This window comes from Callithrix jacchus, chromosome 1 (genome assembly GCF_049354715.1).
Source record: "Callithrix jacchus isolate 240 chromosome 1, calJac240_pri, whole genome shotgun sequence".
Classification (NCBI taxonomy): Eukaryota; Metazoa; Chordata; class Mammalia; order Primates; family Cebidae; genus Callithrix; species Callithrix jacchus.
In genome coordinates, this window is record NC_133502.1 from 40,261,687 (window position 1) to 40,284,285 (window position 22,599).

Genomic DNA, 22,599 nt, shown 5'->3' on the forward strand with positions numbered 1-22,599 from the left:
TAGGCCTTCAGGCCTGTATTGGGAGGGGCCCCTGTGAAGACCTCTGACATGCCCTGAAGACATTTGATTCCTTGTTTTGGTGATTAACATTTGGCTTCTCATTTCTTATGCAAATTTCTGCACCCAGCTTCACTTTCTCCTCAGAAAATGGGATTTTCGTTTCTGTTGCATTGTCAGGCTGCCAATTTTCCAAACTTTTATGCTGTTTCCCTTTTTAAACTGAACGCCTTTAGCAGCACCCAAGTCACTTATTGACTGCTTTGCTGCTTAGAAATTCCTTCTGCCGGATACCCAAAATCATCTCTCTTAAGGTCAAAGCTCCACAAATCTTTAGGGTAGGGGCAAAACGCCACCAGTCTCTTGCTAAAACATAATAAGAGTCACCTTTGCTCCATTTCCTATGTTCCTCATCTCCATCTGAGATGACCTCAGCCTGGATTTCATTGTCCATATCATTACCAGAACTTTGGTCAAAGCCATTCAACAAGTCTCTAGGGAGTTCCAAACTTTCCCACATTTTCCTGTCTTCTTCTGAGCCCTCCAAACTGTTCCAACCTCTGCCTGTTTCTCAGTCCCAAAGTCACTTCCACATTTTTGGGTATCTTTTCAGCACTGTCCCACTCTACTGGTACAAATTTACTTTATTAGTCTGTTTTCATGCTTTCATGGGATAAAGATATACCCAAGCCTGGGCAATTTACAAAAGAAAGAGGTTAAATGGACTTACAGTTCTATGTGGCTGGGAAGGCCTCAGAATCATGGTGGAAGGCAAGGAGGAGCAAGTCACGTCTTACATGGATGGCAGCAGGCAAAGAGAGAGAGAGTTTGTGGAGAGGAAACTTCCATTTTAAAAACCATCAAATCTCATGAGCCTTATTTACTATCATGAGAACAGCAGAGGAAAGACCTGCCCCCATTATTCAGTTACCTCTCATGGGTCCCTCTCACAACACATGTGAATTCAAGATGATGATTTTCCACTCAGATCTTCTAGAAAGGAAAGCTTTGCTGTCCAGTTCCTGGGAGTGCTCAGAGGACAGTCTGTAGCTGTCAGTCCATAAGAGGACTTTATAGTGGCAAAGAGCCCCCCATGTGCCAAGATAATTCCCCTTTTAGGTGGCCCACATCCACTGACTGATGGAGGTAGTAGTATAAAGGCCTAGCTATATCTGCTCAGCATGTGGCCACTGTTATTGGCCATGTTAGCTCCCTGTAAGGTTAGCTGAAGGTGTTTGATCTTGTGGTCCAACTTTTCACTTAGCCCAATTTTGCCTCTCTCCCTACTTTTCACAGGTATTGATCCCAAGGACATTCCCTAATTCTCCTCTTATATACTGAACTTTATGTTAGAATCTACTTCCTGGAAAATTCAACATATGAGAGCTTTCTATGGCACTTAGAAAAAAAATTTTGCCAGGTGCAGTGGCTTGCACTTGGAATCCCAACACTTAGGGAGGCCAGGTGAGGTAAGTGGATCACATAAGACCAGGAGGTCGAGACCAGCCTGGCCAACATGGCAAAAACCCATCTCTACTAAAAATACAAAAATTAGCTGGCGTGGTGGGACATGCCTGTAGTTCTAGCTACTTGGGAAGCTGAGGCATGAGAGTCACTTGTACCAGGCAAGGGGAGGTTGCAGTGCAGTGAACTGCAGTCTGGGTGACAAAGTGAGACTCTTTTTCAAAAGAGAACAAACAAAAACAAAAAACAAAAGTCAACAAAACTCTTTTCATAGAAGATAGTTTTCCCGATATGTTTTCCTACTACTTCTTTGCTTCATCTCCTGCTACTATCTCCCTAGATCCCCAGGTTCTAGACATCCTCACTACTATGAACTCAATTGTTTCACCCTCAAAATTTACATGTAGAAGCCCTAACCTTTAATATGATGGCACTTGGAGATGGGGTCATTGGGAAGTAATTAGATTTGGATGACGTTACCAGGGTGGAGTGCTCATGATGGGATTCGTGCCCTTATAAGAAGACACCAGAAAGCTTACTTCCTCTGTCTCTGTCAAGCGAGTACACAACAAGAAGGCAGCTATGTGCAAGCCAGGAGGCGAGCCCTCAAGGGGGAACCAAAAGGCTGGTTAGTACCTTGAACTTGAACTTTCCAGCCTCCAGAATGGTGGAAAATAAATTCCTGTTATTTAAGCCATATTGTTTTATGGTATTTTGTTGTGGCATTCTAAGCTAACATACCACCTGCTTTCTACTTTTTGAAAATGTCAAGTTCATTCTCTCTTCTCCCCACCGTTATTTGCTATGTGCTATTCTTTCTGTTTGTGCATGTCTCCTCTTAATGACCCTTGTTTAGCAAGATCTCTGACCACCACGTTCAAATTAGCACCACTCTCTTATTATTTTCTTCATAACACTTATAGTGCTTATATTAAATCAACCAAATTACCACATTTGAGTATTGTCACTTATTGGACTGTTTCCCTCACCTCCCTACATAAGAATGTTAATTTCATGAAGGCATATCATAACAGCTCAATAAATGTTTGATGAAAGAATGAATGAATGAATCATGATTTAGAAAGATGAATACATATATGCTACTACCACCACATAGTTCTAGGTGATCTGAGAAACCTGAGAAGACTGTTGCTTTAAGCCATGATTCTCTCAGATCTGGCTTGGCTTGAAAGAAGGTATGTATAAGACCTAATCATTAGCTATTTTCTTTCTGTCATTGTTGTGAAGTGGTTGTCCAGTGAAGGTTTAAACACCAATTAGAAGATGCTGCAACAGCCATATTGTGAGTTTCTTAAGGCAGTCTGAAAATTTACCCAGTATTTGGGATGGCAGATGTCACTCAAACTGGGTTGTTTATTTAAAGGGCCCTCCTGAAGCAGGCAGTCTGGGCTGAATAGCTTTCAAACTGGATTGGCACAAATCCTGGCCCTTCTCCTTCTGGTGGTTACTGTTCTGAAAGACATCCAATTGCAGCACTCTACAAATAGTTTAGTGAAAAATGCCACGAGCATCTCTTTATCTTTATCTTGTGTTCTTGCTAAACTGACTGAGTTCAATATCAGCTTCTGGAAAGCATTCTAATAATCTCCAAAGTGTTTAAGAAGCATTACTCACATTATCACAGAAACATGTCTTGCTCCAGAAATGTATTTACTGTTCTTTTTAGAAACACAGATGCATTGTAGGTAAATAATACAAAACAGTTACTTTCTTGCCAAGGGAAAATGCCGTTTTTGTATTTATCTATTTAAAAAGCAAATGAAATCACTCATGCTGGAGGAAGATGTATGATAGATGAAGATCTTAGACTTGCTCACTTCTTAATCTCTATATTTATTCATAACTATATTTTTAAGTTTATCTCTTTCTGGTTTAACTGTGGAAGTCCTAGCTTCTTTTAAGTCAGCCTGGTTTCAACAAACAAAAATATATTACCTTAACTCTTCCATGGTTAGGAGTCATGGCTTCTGTTAATTTACCATCTGGCAGCATACTGAGAAAAAAAATAAGATTGTGTAAATCTGGGAATGAGGAATTTAAAGTCTCAGCATTTAGAGATTATCTATCACTTTATGAAGTGTTAACTTTTTTGAAATATCAAATTGTGAATGATTACCCTTGGATGAGAGAGAATTCAAATGAACAAACAGTGGCAGCAAAGAGCATGCCTCTATTTGCTTTCCTCCCTCTGTTGTATGATGTAGCAGCCATGTTAGGTGGTCATGTTACAGTTAGGTGGTCATTTTCAAAATGGCAATTTTTAAAATTTGTTCGGTTTTTTGAGAGAGGGTCTCTGCTACTAAGGTTGGAGTGTGGTGGTTTCATCATGACTCACTGCACCCTTGAACTCCTGGGCTCAAGTTATCCTCCTGCTTCAGCCTTCTTATTGGCTCCTACAGGCTGGCACCACCATGCCTGGCTAATTTTTTTTTTTTTTTATTGGAGAGAGGGGGTTTCACCATGTTGCCCAAGTCAGGCTTGAACTCCTGAGCTTAAGCAATCCTCTTACCTCAGCTTCCCAAAGTGCTGATATTACAGGTGTAACTTACTGCGCCTGGCCCAGAATGGCAATGTTTTAAGTATGATGATTCACTCTCACTGCACCTCAGCTACACGTGCATGATTTAATGTATCTCCTGTGGCTGAAGCAATTTAACCTTCAAGTTATTGATGTAAATCTATAAAATACTTAACATGAGCCAAGTGCCTCACCCATGGTATGTACTCAAGAAATGAATATTGAATGAATGTGTCCTTGCTTCTTTAATTTTGTTTCCAATATTTAAATTGCATGTAAATTCCACTGAGACTCACTGCTCATGAGATTAGGGAAGGGAGAGGCATTTTCAATCTGGATCTTCACAGTATATTTGCCAAAGAGCTATAAGTAAAGTTGAAGCCGCTGGCTAAGGTAGAAACCCTAGATATTGTTATTGGATTCATCATTGATGTAAAAGGAGGGGAAAGTAGTTTAATGTGGAATTCTACTGATTCTCACAGGAGATTTCTCTTCTGTGCATAGGACCAGAGTCGACAGAGATCCAGGTGTTTGAGCTGGTTTGAAATGAGTGTGCAGATTTCTGAGCCCCAGGAATTTCTTGTTCTGCTCAGTAGTTTCATAGAGAAAATCCAAGAATGAGTCAGTGGGAGGTTTTGAGGTTGATAGAAGCTACATTTTGGGCTCAGCTGTATGAGAGTGGGGAACAGTAAGAATTGCTGGCCCACTGATGTGGTGCTGAATCTGCGTGGCATATGTTATCTGACACCACAGTCCTGGAATGCTCCTAATGGCTGCCAGAAAAATATAAAATCTAATGGAAAAGTAACCCACTGAACCAGAATGAATCAGCTGTTCATTCTTCCTCTATTGGAATTTATCTTAAGAATGAAATTAAGCCTGAATTCATATAATTTAGAAACTCAAAGCAAGAAATAGAAAAGCTCTTAAAGGATCATTAATCTGTCCTTCTTGCATATCTAGTTAGTTACGTCGATTTTATGAAAGAATTTGGAATATAGATGAATCTTTAACTTATAGTTTTTCTTTTTGGAAGAGCTCTACTGTTCTCATCTAAGTGGTTCAATGTTTCATTGACACTCATTAATCTCTGTTATATCCTGTGATGTTAGGTAAGTGGAAAATATTTTTCTTCCGCTTATACAACACAAAGTCCCATCACGAACTCCTCTATGAATTTCCACATTCACCCTCTGGGCATAGAAGCTAACTATGCATTAGCTGTGCACCCCACCTCTCTCTTCTCTCTATCTGAAACTTGAACAGTTCACTTTTTATGAAAAACTGGTTTTGGCATGGGGTCATGGTTAACATATTTGCATGATTATTGTTGGCACAGAACATGATGGTTAGACATGTGCACTGCATTTACCTCTTGTGACAGCTGGACCAATGTAAATGATATATAATCATAATACTGATATGAAGATTAAGTGGGATTTATAGAAAATATCAAAGTTCCTGGCACACACTGAGTGTTTCGTATAAAAAATGTTAATTAGAAATGCTGATATTAATGGTGTAGAACTGGCTGTGCTTTCTAAAGATGTTAATTGGCTTTTTAAGTTTGAAGTATTTTTAAAACTATGATGTCTTAGTTCAGGCTGCTATAATGCAATACCACAGAGTGGGTGGCTTCAGAAACAGAAGTTTATTTCTCATGGTTCTGGAGGCTGGGAAGTCCAAGATCAAGGTGCCAGAAGATCTGGTGTATGATGTGCAGATGGCTGACTTCTTGTATCCTTATGTAAAGGAGAGCAGAAAGCCAGAGCAAGCTCTGGAGTATCTTTTTCTAAGGGCATTAATCCCATTCATGAGAGCTCTACCCTCAAGACCTGTGTGTTCACTAAAGGCCCCGCCTCCAAATTACCATTGCATTGAAGGTTTGGATTTCAATATACGTATTTTGAAGGGACATATTCAGTTCATATGAAAAGAAGAAACTTCTTCATTTGAATATAGTACATAGAAGGCACATTGCAACCGAATATGAATAGTCTCTTTTCTTAATATTATATTATTTGTCTATTGTCTTTCACCATTTCACATAATCAGTGACTTCCCAAAAATTTCAGTTGAAAGGAGTATGTAGTGAACTCGAGAGTACAGAACAATGAGATATGTAACTGCCCATGTTTCATTGCTACTTTGAGCAGAATCCTCTGGAAACACTGTGGAGTGCTGGAGAAAGCACCATCTGGGGAGTCAGATGACCTGCTCTCCATCCCAGTTCATCAGGGAATTTCTGAGACAAACACTTAGCAGGTTAGAATTTGAAGTTCTTTATTTGTAAAGTAGAAAATATGATAATATTTGCTATATAAACCTCATGAGGTTGCTGTAATATCCCAAGGAGTAATTAATACATGGGGAAGTACTCTGCAAACTGTAAGGCATTAGACAAGTATGAAGTGTTGAAACTGACAAGGAGCTACCCCTATCTTCCTAAACATTTTAAAAGTAAAAGCATCACTGTGGGTGGAGGCTCATAAGTAGATTCTTCACAAAATACATAGTCAAAAGGAAGCAGTTGTTTTAGAGAATCTTCCACATGTGGTGACATTATTCACTGCTCTCATTTGAAATTTTATGAAGCAACAAGTTACTAGTTTCTTGATACATTAAGCAATTTTAATCTCTTTTTATTTTATGAGATCCTAAATTTAGTGACCTTTTAAACCAGAAACTTCTGTCATATTACTGGGAAAAGTGAGAAATCCAGTCCATGGACTAAAAATAGTTGTGATTTTAGCATTTCCAGGAGACATTGAAGTTTAAGTTGCCCAGTGCCTAGCATTAGAAAGCAAAAGTTTAGACCAAAAGTCCTAGACAGCATGTCAATAGTGAATAAAGCTTGATTCTTAACTAAATAATGTATAAGGGTGTTAGAACACACAGATGACTATGTTAGGATTAATAAATGATGTTGAATTATCAGACTGCAGAACAATTTGCTGTGATTTTTGTAAATGCCATTAGCTTGTATATATTAGAAATAATGTGCATCTATATACCATGCTTTCATTCAAAAACATTTTTCTGATCATGTTCTATATGGCAGGCACTGTGTAAGTCCAAGGAATATAGAGGAATACCTTCCCTCTATTTGGTGGTTTTAACCAAGGTAAATCATGGAGTATTTTTTTTTTAATTGTGTACACTTCTAGGATTCAGTTAAGTCCTAGGGATGCAGAGGAATACTGTCTCTCTATTTCAATGGTTTTAACCAAGGTAAATCATGGAATATATTTTTTTAACTGTATACACTTCTAGGATTCAGATTCAGTAGCCCTGCTATGCAATCTGGGCAAGTAGAGTAAGAAACACATCACTCATAATAAAAACAGCTTCCCCGAGGTTTTGATGTGTCGCTCTGGTTAATACTCACCACTCACCACCACTAATAGGTGGGGACAGACACAGCATGGTAAAAACAATTTCTGAGATGTGGACAGGGTATTAGGGAATCCCAAACAGGGACATTTCATGTGTCCTCCTCAGAGGGAGCTGAGTAGGAATGGAGTCTGGGGAAGGTGACCCCTAACCTTTCCAAACATTTTTTTCTGATCACAAATCTAGTGCAGTAAACCAGTGAAGAACACAAGAAGCAAAAACCATCTATCATTTATAATTTTAATATTCTTAAATTTTGTTATTACATATATAGAGTGAATTTTCTTTTCTTAACTATCCTATTTTTAATTGTATGGATTTTTGAATTTAAGGTCTTTAATCACTCTGTGATTTGGGGAAGTAAGTCATAATTACCTTCAAGAATTTCTCACATCTATTTCTTTATTATTTCTGGGATTTCTATTATATATATGTTGGCATCAAATTCTATTTTAATATCTCTTAATTTTCATCTCTTCCCCCTTATTAGACTATAGATTTTGCAATATATTTATTTATTACATTCTGTTTTCAACTGTTATATTGAATCTATGAAGGGATAGGAGATGAATATTCAACAGTCAGTATATCTACTTGGCTTTTCTTTTTGGTTTTGTGGTCCTATTTCATATGATCTGTCCTATTAGTTAGAAATTTTAATTCTTATTCTTAACCTTAGATTATGTAATAAAGCTCTTTGTTGTAGTAATTGCACTTGGAATTAGTTACACATTGCTACATAACAAATTAATGACAAATTGTCTTAAAATTTAGTGAGTTTAAGAAATTTAGTGAGTTTTTTTGGTCTTTCATGATTTCTGTTGGTCAGGAATTCAGACACTGTACAGGGAGATGATTTGTTTCTACTCCACCTTGTTGGAGAGCTCAGCTGGGACTGGAAGGCTTGAAGCTTGGGAACTAAAATGTGAATTGCATTCACTCACATTTTTGGTGGTTGGTAGAGGTGTTACCTAGAGGCCTAGCTGGGGTTGTTCACAAGAAAATCCATGTGTGACCTCTCTATGTGGCTTCAGGTTCCTCACAACATGGTAGCTGGACTCCATGGAAGGGTGTGTGGTGGGATTTGTTGAGGGAGAGAGAGAGAATGAGAGAGAGAGAGAGACAGAGAGACAGAGACAGAGACAGAGTTGGAAACAGAGAGAGAACCTGGAAGAATTGTATTTCTTTCTCTTTTTTTTTCTTCATTTTTTCTTTCTTTCTTTTCTTTTCTTTTTTTTTTTTTTTTTTTTTTTTTTTTAAGAAACAGGCTCTTGCTATGCTGCCCAGGCTGTTCTGGAACTCCTGTCCTTAAGTAGTCCTCCCACTATGCCCTCCCAAGTAACTGGGATTGTAGTCTATAGTCATGTGCCTTTATTCTTTTCTTGACCTAGCCTTGGAAGTCACATAGCATCACTTTTGTTCTACTCTATTGTTTGAGCTAGGCGGGAGTCACTGCATAAATTCAAGAGGAAAGAACATAGACCACATATCTTGGTGGGAGGAATGTCAGTTACATCGTAAGATGAGCATGTGGGAATGCATTAAGTATACAGGTGTGGGCATCTTTGTAAAAAAAAAAATTAAAAAATTCTTCACATATTCCTTGTTGTCTAGCTGTTTTTGCCTGTGAGCTGAGCTTCCTCTGAGGCTTTAACTTTGCTTTCTGTAATATGTAAGGAGGTATGGTGAACCCGAGTGCTTTCTTGTATATACCCTTTGGTGAGTTTAAGGAAAAAAACAGAGATGTGTTCTTTTCATACAGGTGGAAGATTCCAGAAGATTACTCTTTTATTTTCCTGTAAGAGATCCTCATAGATTAGTACTTTGGATTCAAACTTTCTCCATTCATTACTGTTTGCTCCATGATTAAAACATTTTCAGAGGAATCCAGCAGTCCAAGCTAGTTATTTATCTATAGGGAGCCAGAAGTTCCCTGTTATCCTTATTTTTCGAAATAGTCTGGAATTACAGTTTTGTTTTCTTTCTTGCCTTAGGAATTATTTAGTAGAATGTAGTTTTGTTTTCTGAAATTTTTGATTAGGTTTCAAAATTTATACTTTGAAAGATTTTCTTTCTTTTTATTTATTTTTTTAATTTGTTAAACTTTTAAGTTCCAGGATACATATGCAGAACAATGCAGGTTTGTTACATAGGTATATATGTGCCATGGTGGTTTGCTGCACTCATCAACCTGTCATCTAGGTTGTAAGCCCCACATGAATTAGGTGTTTGTCCTAACGCTCTCCCTCCCCTTGCCCCCTACCTCCTGACAGGCCCTGGTGTGTGATATTCCCCTATCTGTGTCCATGTATTATAATGGTTCGGCTCCCATTTATGACTGAGAACATGAAGTATTTGTTTTTCTGTTCCTGTGTTAGTTTTTTGAGAATGATGATTTTCAGCTTCATCCATCCCTGCAAACGACATTCTTTTTTATGGCTGCATAGTATTCCATGTTGTATATGTGCCACATTTTCCTTATCCAGTCTATTAATGATAGGCATTCGGGTTGGATTCAAGTCTTTGCTATTGTGAAGAGTGCTGCAATAAACATACATGTGCATGTGTCTTTATAGTAGAATGATTTATAATCTTTAGGGTATATACCCAGTAATGGGATTGCTGGATCAAATGGTATTTCTGGTTCTAGATACTTGAGGAATGGCTACACTGTGTTCCACCATGGTTGAACTAATTTACACTGCCACCAACAGTGTAAAAGTGTTTCTATTTTTCCACATCCTCTTCAGCATCTGTTGTCTCCTGACTTTTGAATGATCACCATTCTGACTGGAATGACATGGTATCTCATTGTGGTTTCGATTTGCATTTCTCTAACACCAGTGATTATGAGCTTTTTTAATGTTTTTGGCCACATAAATGTTTTCATTCAAAGCTTGTCTGTTCATATCCTTCACCTACTTTTTGATGGGTTGTTTTTTTCTTGTAAATTTGTTTAAGTTCTTTGTAGATTCTAGATATTAGCGCTTTGTTGGAAGGAGAGATTGCAAAAAAGGTTCTCCCATTCTGTAGGTTGTCTGTTCACTCTGTTGATAGTTTATTTTGCTGTGCAGAATCTCTTCAGTTTAATTATATCCCATTTGTCAATTTTGGCTTTTGTATTTTAGTACACACAAATTTTTTTTTTTTTTTTTTTTTTTACAAATTTTGCCATTGCTTTCAGTGTTTTAGTCATGAAGTCTTTGGCCATGCCTATGTCTTCATTGGTATTGCCTAGATTTTCTTCTAGGGTTTTTATGGTTTTGGTTTTATATTTTAGTCCTTAACTATCTTGAGTTAATTTTTGTATAAGGTTTAAGGAAGGGATCTATTTTCAGTTTTCTGCATATGGCTAGCCAGATTTCCCAACACCATTTATTAAATAAGGAACACTTTCCCTATTGTTTGTTTTTGTCAGGTTTGTCAAAGATCAGATGGTTGTAGATGTGTGGCATTATTTCTGAGGCCTCTGTTCTGTTCCATTGGTCTATATATCTGTTTTGGTACTAGAACCATGCTGTTTTGATTACTGTAACCTTGTAGTATAGTTTGAAGTCAGGTAGCATGAAGCCTACAGCTTTGTTGTTTTTGCTTAGGATTGTCTTGGCTATATGGGCTCTTTTTTTGTTCCATGTGAAATTTAGAGTAGTTTTTTTCTAGTTCTGTGAAGAAAGATAATGGTAGCTTGATGGGAATAGCACTGAATCTTTTTTTTACTTTTAGCAATCTATATGTGATTGTAATCTACATATAATTTATTATCATATGACTTTGGTCCCAATGCCATAACACTGTTTGAACCCTGTTTGAACCAGAGGTGTCTGAAACTAACTCATAAATTTATAGACTGAGTACCAATCTATGTGGTGGCATGAAAAATAGAATGAGTCAAGCTAATTTATCTCTTTTGCAAGTTTGAACTAAGAAAATCTAAGTAAATGACCCAAATAGGCTTGCAATAGTTGACTGAAAATTCATAAAGAAGAATCAGAGCCAGATCAGTTTTGATGTGTTGCCTTACAGACTTATAAGTAAAGAGGGAACAGAATCTAAGAGTAAGTAGAGGAAGCCAGTTGATAACCAACGGTCATAATACAGGAGAGAGAACTTGCCATCTGTGGAGAAGGTAGAACAAGTGATAGAGTTGTCTCAGTTGCTGATGTCATTACGGTCCCACACTATGAAAATGCTTGATATAAGCATTTATTTTTAATTTATGTAATTTACGTACACATTTGTTTATTTTCTTGAGATAATTTCTTTAAATAAAATTATGTCACTTACAACTAGAAGAGTGTAGTCTGAAGGCTTCATAGAAAGTCTGAAGGCTTTTATTTTATGTTTGTTCTCTTGGGGAGGGTATGGTGATTAGATACATGTGCTTATTTCTTCTGCTTTTATCAAGGTTACCTGAGAAATGTGCGTGCATGGTTGAAGGGTAGATGGGAGGATATTCAGACAAGGGAAGTAGTGCTGGGAAAGACACAAAAGCAAGAAGGGGCACGATGTGTCTTGGCTGTTACCAAAGCAGTTTGATGTTTTGTGAATATGAATTAAGAAGCAAAGAGCAGGAAGAAATGAAGTCTTCTGCCTCCATGTAAAGTAGAATAATGTGTTGAAGTATTGATTTGTGTTTTGTTCTTGCTAATACTAGGAGGTGCAAATCAGATGCATTTTCCTTCCCCTCTCCATCCAGTTAGATCATTCCTTTGTTCATTCCTTCCTCCAATAACTGTGTCACTTTCCATCCATTTCCCCACTCCTATAACTTCTCCATCCTTTCTTTCAGTACCTTTTCTCAGGGAGCCTACAAACCATCTCACTTACCTCACTTAAAAAAAAACAAGAAAAGAAGAACATTCCTTTCTCTATTCTACTACTTCATTTTACACCTTTTAGTCTTCACCAAACACATTGAAAAAAATAGTCTAGACTCACTTTGTCTCTTCCCAATCAGCCATTAACCTCCTGCAATGAAGTCTCTGACCTTATGACTTAAAGCACTTGACACATTGTATTATAGTTTCTTTTATCCCCTGCTAGATGGTGTGTGCCTTAGAGACAGGGAGGACTCTCTGTCGGCATAAGTAGTATCTGGCACAAAATGTATACTTAAGAAAATCAACAAACATTGTATGATAAAGCCTCATTCATTCTTCACTTAAGCTTGCAAAATTAAATTTATATTTCCTTGGCTTAGATGGTGACAGAAATGCAATATGCCTTTCTCTAGGGTTATTTTGTATATGTATGTTGTACTTCATTTTTCTTAAAATTCAGTAGCATTGTCTGCCCCTCTGTCTATCTTTCTGTCTATATATACCTACCTGCCTTCCTGTCCTGTATCTATCATCTAAAAATGATAGATTATACATCCATGTTTATTTAAACACTGAATTTTCATCAAGTTTACATAAATTGTCTTAATAGTTGTATACTCTGATGGTTCTCAACCAAGGTAATTTGTACTACAGATGCAGATAAATGGTACTTTGTCATTAAGATAATGTCCCCATTAATGCAGGAATAGAGCTTTTCACCAGCATCGCATAGGCTAAAGCGGCCCAGGAGGTTGGATGAAATATAGTAATCACGTGTTCTTCCTGAGCAAAGTGTTTGTGTTGCATTATTTCATCGCTGAAAAGAAGATACTGCTTTATTAATCTGGCTAGCAGTCTATGTTGATCTCTTCAAAAAACCAGCTCCTGGATTCACTGATTTTTTTGAAGGGTTTTTTGTGTCTTTATCTCCTTCAATTCCACTCTGATCTTAGTTGTTTTTTGTCTTCTGCTAGCTTTTGAATTTGTTCATTTTTGGTTCTCTAGTTATTTCAGTTATGACATAGGGTTAGCAAGAATCAATATTGTGAAAATGGCCATACTGTCCAAAGTAATTTGTAGATTCAGTGCTATCCCAATCAAACTACCATTGACTTTCCTCACAGAATTAGAATAAACTACTTTAAGTTTCATATGGAACCATAAAAGAGCCCATATAGCCAAGACAATCCTAAGCAAAAACAACAAAGCTGTAGGCTTCATGCTACCTGACTTCAAACTATATTATAAGGTTGCAGTAATCAAAACAGTATGGTTGTGGTACCAAAACAGATATATAGACCAATGGAACAGAACAGAGGCCTCAGAAATAATGCCATGCATCTACAACCATCTAATCTTTGACAAACCTGACAAAAACAAACAATAGGGAAAGGGTTCCCTATTTAATAAATGGTGTTGGGAAATCTGGCTAGCCATATGCAGAAAACTGAAAATAGATCCCTTCCTTAAACCTTATACAAAAACTAACTCAAGATAGTTAAGGACTAAAATATAAAACCAAAACCATAAAAACCCTAGAAGAAAATCTAGGCAATACCAATGAAGACATAGGCATGGCCAAAGACTTCATGACTAAAACATCAAAAACAATGGCAACAAAAGCCAAAATTGACAAATGGGATCTAATTAAACTAAAGAACTTCTGCACAGCAAAATAAACTATCATCAGTGTGAACAGGAAACCTACAGAATGGGAGAACATTTTTGCATTCTCTCTATCCAACAAAGAGCTAATATTCAGAATCTACAAAGAACTAAAACAGATTTACTAAAAAAGCAAACAACCCCATCAAAAAGTGGGCAAAGGATATGAACAGACACTTCTCAAAAGGAGACATTTATGCAGCCAACAAACATTTGAAAAACTTGTCATTAGAGAAATGCAACTCAAAACCACAGTGAGCTACCATTTTACACCAGTTAGAATGGTGATCATTAAAAAGTCAGGAGAAACAGATGCTGGAGAGAATGTGGAGAAAAATGAATGCTTTTATACTGTTGGTGGCAGTGTAAATTAGTTCAACCATTGTGGAAGACAGTGTGGCAATTCCTCAAGGATCTACAAATAGAAATATAATTTGACCCAGCAATTCCATTACTGATTATATACCCAAAGGATTATAAATCATTCTATTATAAAGACACACACCCATGTATGTTTATTGTGACACTGTTCACAATAGCAAAGACTTGGAACCAACCCAAATGCCCATCAATTTTAGACTGGATAAAGAAAATGTGGCACATATACTCCATGGAATATTATGCAGCCATAAAAAAGAATGAGTTTATGTCCTTTGCAGGGACATGGATAAAGCAGGAAATCTCATTCTCAGCAAACTAACAGAGGAACAGAAAACCAAACACTTCACGTTCTCAGTCATAAGTGGGAGTTGAACAATGAGAATATATGGACACAGATAGGGGAATATCACACACCGGGACCTGTCAGGGGGTGGGGGGGCTAGGGGAGGGATAGCATTAGGAGAAATACCTCATGCAGATGATGTTATGATGAATGCAGCAAACCATCATGGCACATGTATACCTATGTAACAAACCTGTGTGTTCTGCACATGTATCCCAGAATTTAAAGTATAATAATTATAAAAAACGAAGATACTGCTAATCTTATTTTAGTAGTTTTAGGGGACTAGGTACAGTGCTTCATTCCTGTAAGCCCAGCAATTTGGGAGCCTGAAGCAGGAGAATTGCTTAAGTCCAGGAGTTCAAGACTACTGTAGGTAACTTAGGAAGACCTCATTTCTACGAAATATTTAAAAATTATCCTGGCATGGTGGTGCATGCCTATAGTCACAGCTACTTGGGAGGCTGAGGCAAGAGTTTTGCTTGTGCCCAGGAGGTCAAGGGTGTAGTTAGCTGTGATTATACCACTGCCCTCCAGTCTGGGGAACAAAATGAGACCCTTTCTCAAAAAATAAAATAAATGAGAACATTGTGCATGGTGCCAATAGCAAAATAAATAAAGGAATTCCTTATCTGAAGATATTGTTCTAATGGGAACACATACATAAACATGTTACCAGAAAAATGTACACACAATAATTTTGGGGTTGTGTTCTCCACCAAACAATTGCTAAAGTTATTATGAGATCTTGAGTGAGATGCAGTTTATCTGGAAAGGCTGTACGGGAGAGATCAATTTTAAGTCATGCTAAGCACTTGCATCTATATTGAAGAGAAAAAGGGCCTGACTTTGAAGGAAGGAATGGACTTTCAGATAGAGAGAAAAGTATGTTAGCTCACAATGAAAGTGAGTCAGCAGGTAGACAGTTTGGATGTTGCCGATTATTACCTGTAAGAAGCAATTCTCAATAATTTCTTAGCTGAGAAAAACAGTGTTGAAAATGAGTAAACACTAACAGGAAGAAAGTTGTCTTGAAATACGATTATGTATATAAGACTGAAAAGGCAGAGAAATAAATGGAAGTATGTGACATACTACATGACCATGAAGAAGAACAACAATGCAAAGAAATTTTATGTTTATAATCATGGTACTCAAGGGGACATTGGGCTGGGTCCTGACAAAACCATTGTATCTGATAACAAAAAGGATGGGTAAGACATCCAGGTAGAGATGTTATTTAGAAAGCCAAAGGTGTCATCCTGTAAGTCAGAAAGAGAGAGGGAGACTAAGAGAGAGAGAGATAACAGAATTTGGGAAATTATTATTTTAAAAGTGATATCGAACAAAATGGGTAACTGAGTTACTTTGGAGAAAGACAGTGGGAAAGAAAAATGAGCATCTTGCAGCAACAACACAGGGACTAGGCACTTTCCTTTCTAGAAAAGTCAGTAAAAGACCCCACAGTAAATGGTTTTCTTGAAGTTTGCTGAGGTTTCCTAAAACAGTTGTCTTAATTCTTTGAGCAATCACACATCTCCATTATTGTAGGGTAGAGCTTTAGCGCCTTATTGTCCATTTGGTGAGATCACATTTCCCTGAATGTTCTTGATACTTGTGGACATGTGACAATGTCTACACATTGAGGGATTAGGTATTTATTTGAGTTTTCATGGTCTGTCTCTGCTTGTGCCTTTCCTTCTTCAGAGGGCCTCCAGGGATCCTAATCAGACTGAGTTGTGTTTCCTGAGGCCAATATTGCTGCAGTCATCACAGCACTAGATACCCCTTGCCCAGGTTTGCTGAGAGCCTTGAGAGGGCTCTGGGGTTGATGTGGCTTTCTGCTCAGGTGGACCTGGGGAAGACGCAAGGAGGGTACTGGGGCTGTATGGGAACACTGACCAAGGCCCTGTATCTGGAAGAGTGCCTGATCATTCAGACAGGTGTGCCTTCCAGCAGATCTCTACAAATGGGCTAAATACCCCAATTAAAAGACACAGACTGCCAATTGGATAAAGATTAAAGACACATTGGTGTGCTGTATTCAGGAGACCCAACTCCTGTGCAAAGACACACATAGGCTCAAAATAAAGAGATGGAGGAAGATTTACCAAGCAAATGGAAAGAAAAAAAAAAAAAAAAAAGGGAGGGGGGTTGAAAATCCTAGTCTCTGATAAAACAGACTTTAAACCAACAAAGATTAAAAGAGACAAAAAAGGGCATTGCATAAGTGTAAAGGGATCAATGCAATAAGAAGAGCTAACTGTCCTAAATATATGTGCACCCAATACAAGAGCACCCAGATTCATAAAGCAAGTTCTTAGAGACTGACAAAGAGACTTAGACTCCCACACAATAATAATGGGAGACTTTAACACTCAACTGTCCATATGAGACAGATCAATGAGACAGAAAATTAACAAACGGACCTAATAGACATCTACAGAAGTCTCCACCCCAAAACAACAGAATATACATTCTTCTCAGCACCACATCGCACTTATTCCCAAATTGATCACATAATTGGAAGTAAAACACTCCTCAGCAAATGCAAAAGCACGGAAATCATAACAAACAGGGTTTGCCTTTTCTAAAATGTTAACGGATCACCAGATTGTGAGCACTAAAGCCAATATATTCAGGAATAATTGTGGCTGACATATTCCATTTGAGAATTTCAGAAGAGAGAATAAATTAGAGCATATTGCAATGGGTTAAAAATAAGTCCATATAATTTTTGGGTGCTATCTGAGGCAAAATCAAGCTTGACAAGAAAATAATTCTTTGGGGGTTGTTAAGTACCTGGAATTGCCTAATTTTAACCCTGTTTTTTTTTTTTTTAAGAAAACATCTTTATTTAGGGGGTACAAGTGTGTTGTGTTGCTTGGATACATTGCGTAGTGGTGACATCTGCACCCATTTACCACCACCCAAATAGTGAACATTGTACCCAGTAGGTAACTTTTCAACTCTCACTTCACTCCACATTTCCACCCATACACCTTTTCTGGTCTCAGATGTCTATTACTCCACTCCATACGTCCCTATGTATCCACTGTTTAGCTCCCAGTTATAAGGAAAACATTCAGTATTTGACTTTCTGAGTCTGAATTATTTCACTTAGGATAATGACCTCCAGTTCTATCCATGTTGCTGCAACAGATACGATTTCATTCTTTTCTATGGCTGAGTAGTATTCCATAGTGTGTGTACATGTACACACACACACACACACACACACACACACACAATTTTCTTTATCCAATCCTTCATTGATGATCGCACTTAGATTGATTCTATGTAATTGCTATTGTGAATAGTGCTGCATTAAACATATGAGTACAGGTATCTTTTTGGTACAATGATTTCTTTCCCTTCCAACATATGCACAGTAGTGAGATGGCCAGATAGAACAGTAGTTCTACTTTTAGCTCTTTGAGAACTCTCCATACCATTTTCTGTAAAGGTTGGATTAATTCATATTCCCACCAGCAGTGTATAAGTGTTCCCTTTCCTCTACATCTGCCCCAACATCTGTTGTTTTGTGACTTTTTAATAATAGCCATTCTGAGTGGCATAAGATTGTATCACCCTGTTAATCCTAATTTTTAAAATAAAATTTGTTGAAAAACAATAGAGGAACCAAAAAGAGGACAAGAAACTAAGCATAGAGCTTGATGAATTAGCACAAAGCACATACACCTGTGTAACCACAGTGCAGAACAAGAACAGAAACAGCACCTAGATGTTCTCCTTGTTGCTCTTCCCTAGTGTCATCTGCTTTGACCTATAACATCGTAGATTAATTTTGTCTACTCTTGAAGATGTGTATTAATTTGTCGTATAGTGTATATTCTTTAGCTCTGCCTTCTTTTGCTCGCTATGTTTGTGAAATTCATCCTTGTTATTGAATATAGTAGTTTATGTATGTTCATAGATGTATACAATTATTTCTATATTTTTAAAAGTAAAATTATCATATTAGCAAAAATTTGGGAAAAAGGATATTTTAAAAATCCCTATTATTATCCAGATATGTATATAATAATAATTTTGATAAACATAATCTCAGGTTGTTTTTCCCAAAGTTGATGCCTAAGACTAGGATGTGAGAACAGGTGGTTTATTTAGAAGATGGTCCCAGGAAACACCAACAGGAAAGTGGAGAAGAGAGACCAGGAAGGGAATATGGGGTGATTAATGATCTGACCTCTGCTTTTGGCAGCTGGAGCTCAATTCTACTACAATCACCCAGAGTTGGTTCACCCAAAGGAAAAGGAAGCTGAGACATTTATCCACCAACTTCCACCATTAGTTGGAGGCTGTTCCCCATAGTGTAACCCTCCCTGGTATCTCCAGCTTTACCTGGCACAAAGCAGAATGCATTCCCACTGTTGCAGAAAACTACCAGGTTCTTTCTTTCTTTCTCTCTCTCTCTCTCTCTCTCTCTCTCTCTCTCTTCTTTCTTTCTTTCTTTCTTTCTTTCTTTCTTTCTTTCTTTCTTTCTTTCTTTCTTTCTTTCTATAGTGTAACCCTCCCTGGTATCTCCAGCTTTACCTGGCACAAAGCAGAATGCATTCCCACTGTTGCAGAAAACTACCAGGTTCTTTCTTTCTTTCTCTCTCTCTCTCTCTCTCTCTCTCTCTCTTCTTTCTTTCTTTCTTTCTTTCTTTCTTTCTTTCTTTCTTTCTTTCTTTCTTTCTTTCTTTCTTTCTATAGTGTAACCCTCCCTGGTATCTCCAGCTTTACCTGGCACAAAGCAGAATGCATTCCCACTGTTGCAGAAAACTACCAGGTTCTTTCTTTCTTTCTTTCTCTCTCTCTCTCTCTCTCTCTCTCTCTCTCTCTCTCTCTCTCTCTCTTCTTTCTTTCTTTCTTTCTTTCTTTCTTTCTTTCTTTCTTTCTTTCTTTCTTTCTTTCTTTCTTTCTATAGTGTAACCCTCCCTGGTATCTCCAGCTTTACCTGGCACAAAGCAGAATGCATTCCCACTGTTGCAGAAAACTACCAGGTTCTTTCTTTCTTTCTTTCTCTCTCTCTCTCTCTCTCTCTCTCTCTCTCTCTCTCTCTCTCTCTCTCTCTCTCTCTCTTCTTTCTTTCTTTCTTTCTTTCTTTCTTTCTTTCTTTCTTTCTTTCTTTCTATAGTGTAACCCTCCCTGGTATCTCCAGCTTTACCTGGCACAAAGCAGAATGCATTCCCACTGTTGCAGAAAACTACCAGGTTCTTTCTTTCTTTCTCTCTCTCTCTCTCTCTCTCTCTCTCTCTCTCTCTCTCTCTTCTTTCTTTCTTTCTTTCTTTCTTTCTTTCTTTCTTTCTTTCTTTCTTTCTTTCTTTCTTTCTTTCTATAGTGTAACCCTCCCTGGTATCTCCAGCTTTACCTGGCACAAAGCAGAATGCATTCCCACTGTTGCAGAAAACTACCAGGTTCTTTCTTTCTTTCTCTCTCTCTCTCTCTCTCTCTCTCTCTCTCTCTCTCTCTCTCTTCTTTCTTTCTTTCTTTCTTTCTTTCTTTCTTTCTTTCTTTCTTTCTTCTTTCTTTCTTTCTTTCTTTCTTTCTTCTTTGACGGAGTTTTTTGCTCTTGATACCCAGGCTGGAGTGCAATGGCGCGATCTCGGCTCACGGCAACCTCCGCCTCCTGGGTTCAGGCAATTCTCCTGCCTCAGCTTCCCGAGTAGCTGGGATTACAGGCATGCGCCACCATGCCCAGCTAATTTTTTGTATTTTTAGTAGAGATGGGGTTTCGCCACGTTGACCAGGATGATTTCGATCTCTTGACCCCGTGATCCACCCGCCTCGGCCTTCCAAAGTGCTGGGATTACAGCCTTGAGCCACCGCGACTTTCATTGCTGATCGGCCCTGCAGTTGAAAGTGGGACACAGTAATGAATTACTAGTTGGCAGGTAACTGTAACCAAACTCAAAATGAAGGAAAGTAAGTGCTTGAATAATCATCTTTGTATCTTGGAGACATGCTGTTTCTAATATGTACATAGACACTTTCTTGGGGTCCAGATTGAATTTTGTTTTACTCCATGGCTTAGTGTTAGCCACAAGCACCAAGGTGTCATAACTATTTAATTACAGGGTGGTGCTCTATTGCAAATTCCTGGATTACCTTGATAATTAGTCATTTGCACTTGGCCTCTTAAAAAGCACTGGCTTAAAAATCAATCAGGAAGTTTCTATGGAAAAATGGAAAGGCTATAATATTCCATCGATTTGAATTTTAAAAACTTGGTCTTTTGTAAAGAATGGGGTTAAAATTGACCTTCAATTCTTGATGAAAGACTATTACTATGTTTGCCTGAGTTTTAAATTTAGACATAACAGCTCACTTGTGCTATTCAGAAAGTTTAGAAGAAACATTTTTAGTTTGTGAAAGTAAAATATATAAAATTCTTTATGTATTTCAATGTCCTTTTTACTATCTAGAAAGCATTTGGAGACTACGCCCATGAAAACTGCATATTCTCGATTATCCATAATGGATATTATTCAGATTTGGTTTTAAATGATTGCTCCTACTTTACATAGACTCCAAGTTCTCACTTTAGTCAAAAGAACTATTCAGAGGTGAAAACATTAAAAAAAATTGACTTTCTGTTGAGGTAGCCTATTTTAATTTTAAGACAGGCATAATCATGATAAAGTTATCTTCTTTTGAATCGAAATTCACCTTCTTGTAGTTTTCAGTCTCTTCCATTTTCACACAGTGACAATCTAGAACAATCTCTTCATTCCTTCCTAGACAACAGGCACTGGTCATTTCTTCCTAGACAACAGGCACAGACACATGACTCCCTCATCCCTCCTTTCCCATTTAAGTGAACATTTTAAAGGCTGATCCTTGATTGTTCATAAGGACATCATGTTGGATCCTTTTCTTCTGCTTTCTTTTGGTTGAACTTAAATTGGTGACTACTGTTTGGTAATATGTGATCTAGAACTAAAACCAATACTCTAGGTGTGTCCTTGTGTGAAATATGGTAGAATATTGACTCTCATAGTTTGTGAAGCTGTTTCTCTTGATATGGGGAAGGTTGAATTAGAAAATCTTTGGTTGAAGACAAACTATAATAAAGAGTTTCAAATTTTATATGTGCAATGGGAATCATGAGAGGTTTTAGGAGGAAATTATAGAATCAGATTCAACTGTTAGAAAAGAAACTTTGGTAGCAGTAAATTATATGTATTACAAAGAGAAAATAACAATTTTGGACTGAACTTATTCTAACTTTATATCATTTATTGGTTTGATCAATAGGTAATCAATGTCTTACATCTATGACATATTATATACACGTTGAGCAAGAACAGGAGGAAGATAGAGCCCTGCATGGTCAACCAAGCTCCCCCTTCCAAGTCACTAAAGTCATACTTCTTAATAAAAGTATGATCATTCAGCCACCCACTCTCACCTCATCCATCTTTGCTTTTTACATAGGGCTGCTAATACAAACAATGACTGATTGCACATTATAAATGATAAAAACGGTACAGACACTCTTCTATACTTTCTATCAATGATAACTTATTTAATCCTCTTCTCCACTCTTAGAAATAGTATTATTTTCATCATCATTTAAAAAATGACAATGTCAGGAGCAGAGAACTTAAGGAAGGTATTCAATGTCTTACAGCTAGTAAGTGGCAGAACTACACTGCAGCTCAGAGGTTTGGCTCCAGTGTGTCTGGTCTGAACCTCTTCATTATGCTATTTCAGTAGAGCCAGGACGAGGTAGAATAAATGGCATCTCATGTGATCTCATAGAAAGTAACCCCTACTTCATGGCCTGTTGTCATAGATGTTTATATTACTTGTGAGTAACCTCATTACATGGGAATAAGGACTGAAAGAGAAATAGCAAGTCTGTTTCTGGATAGCTTGCTGCTATGTGGAGAGTAAATATGTTTCAATTAAGGAACATATTAAATAGCTAAAGAAAGTCCCTCTTTTACCAAAAACAAATTAAAAGTGGGACTTAATGTGCTTTTCTT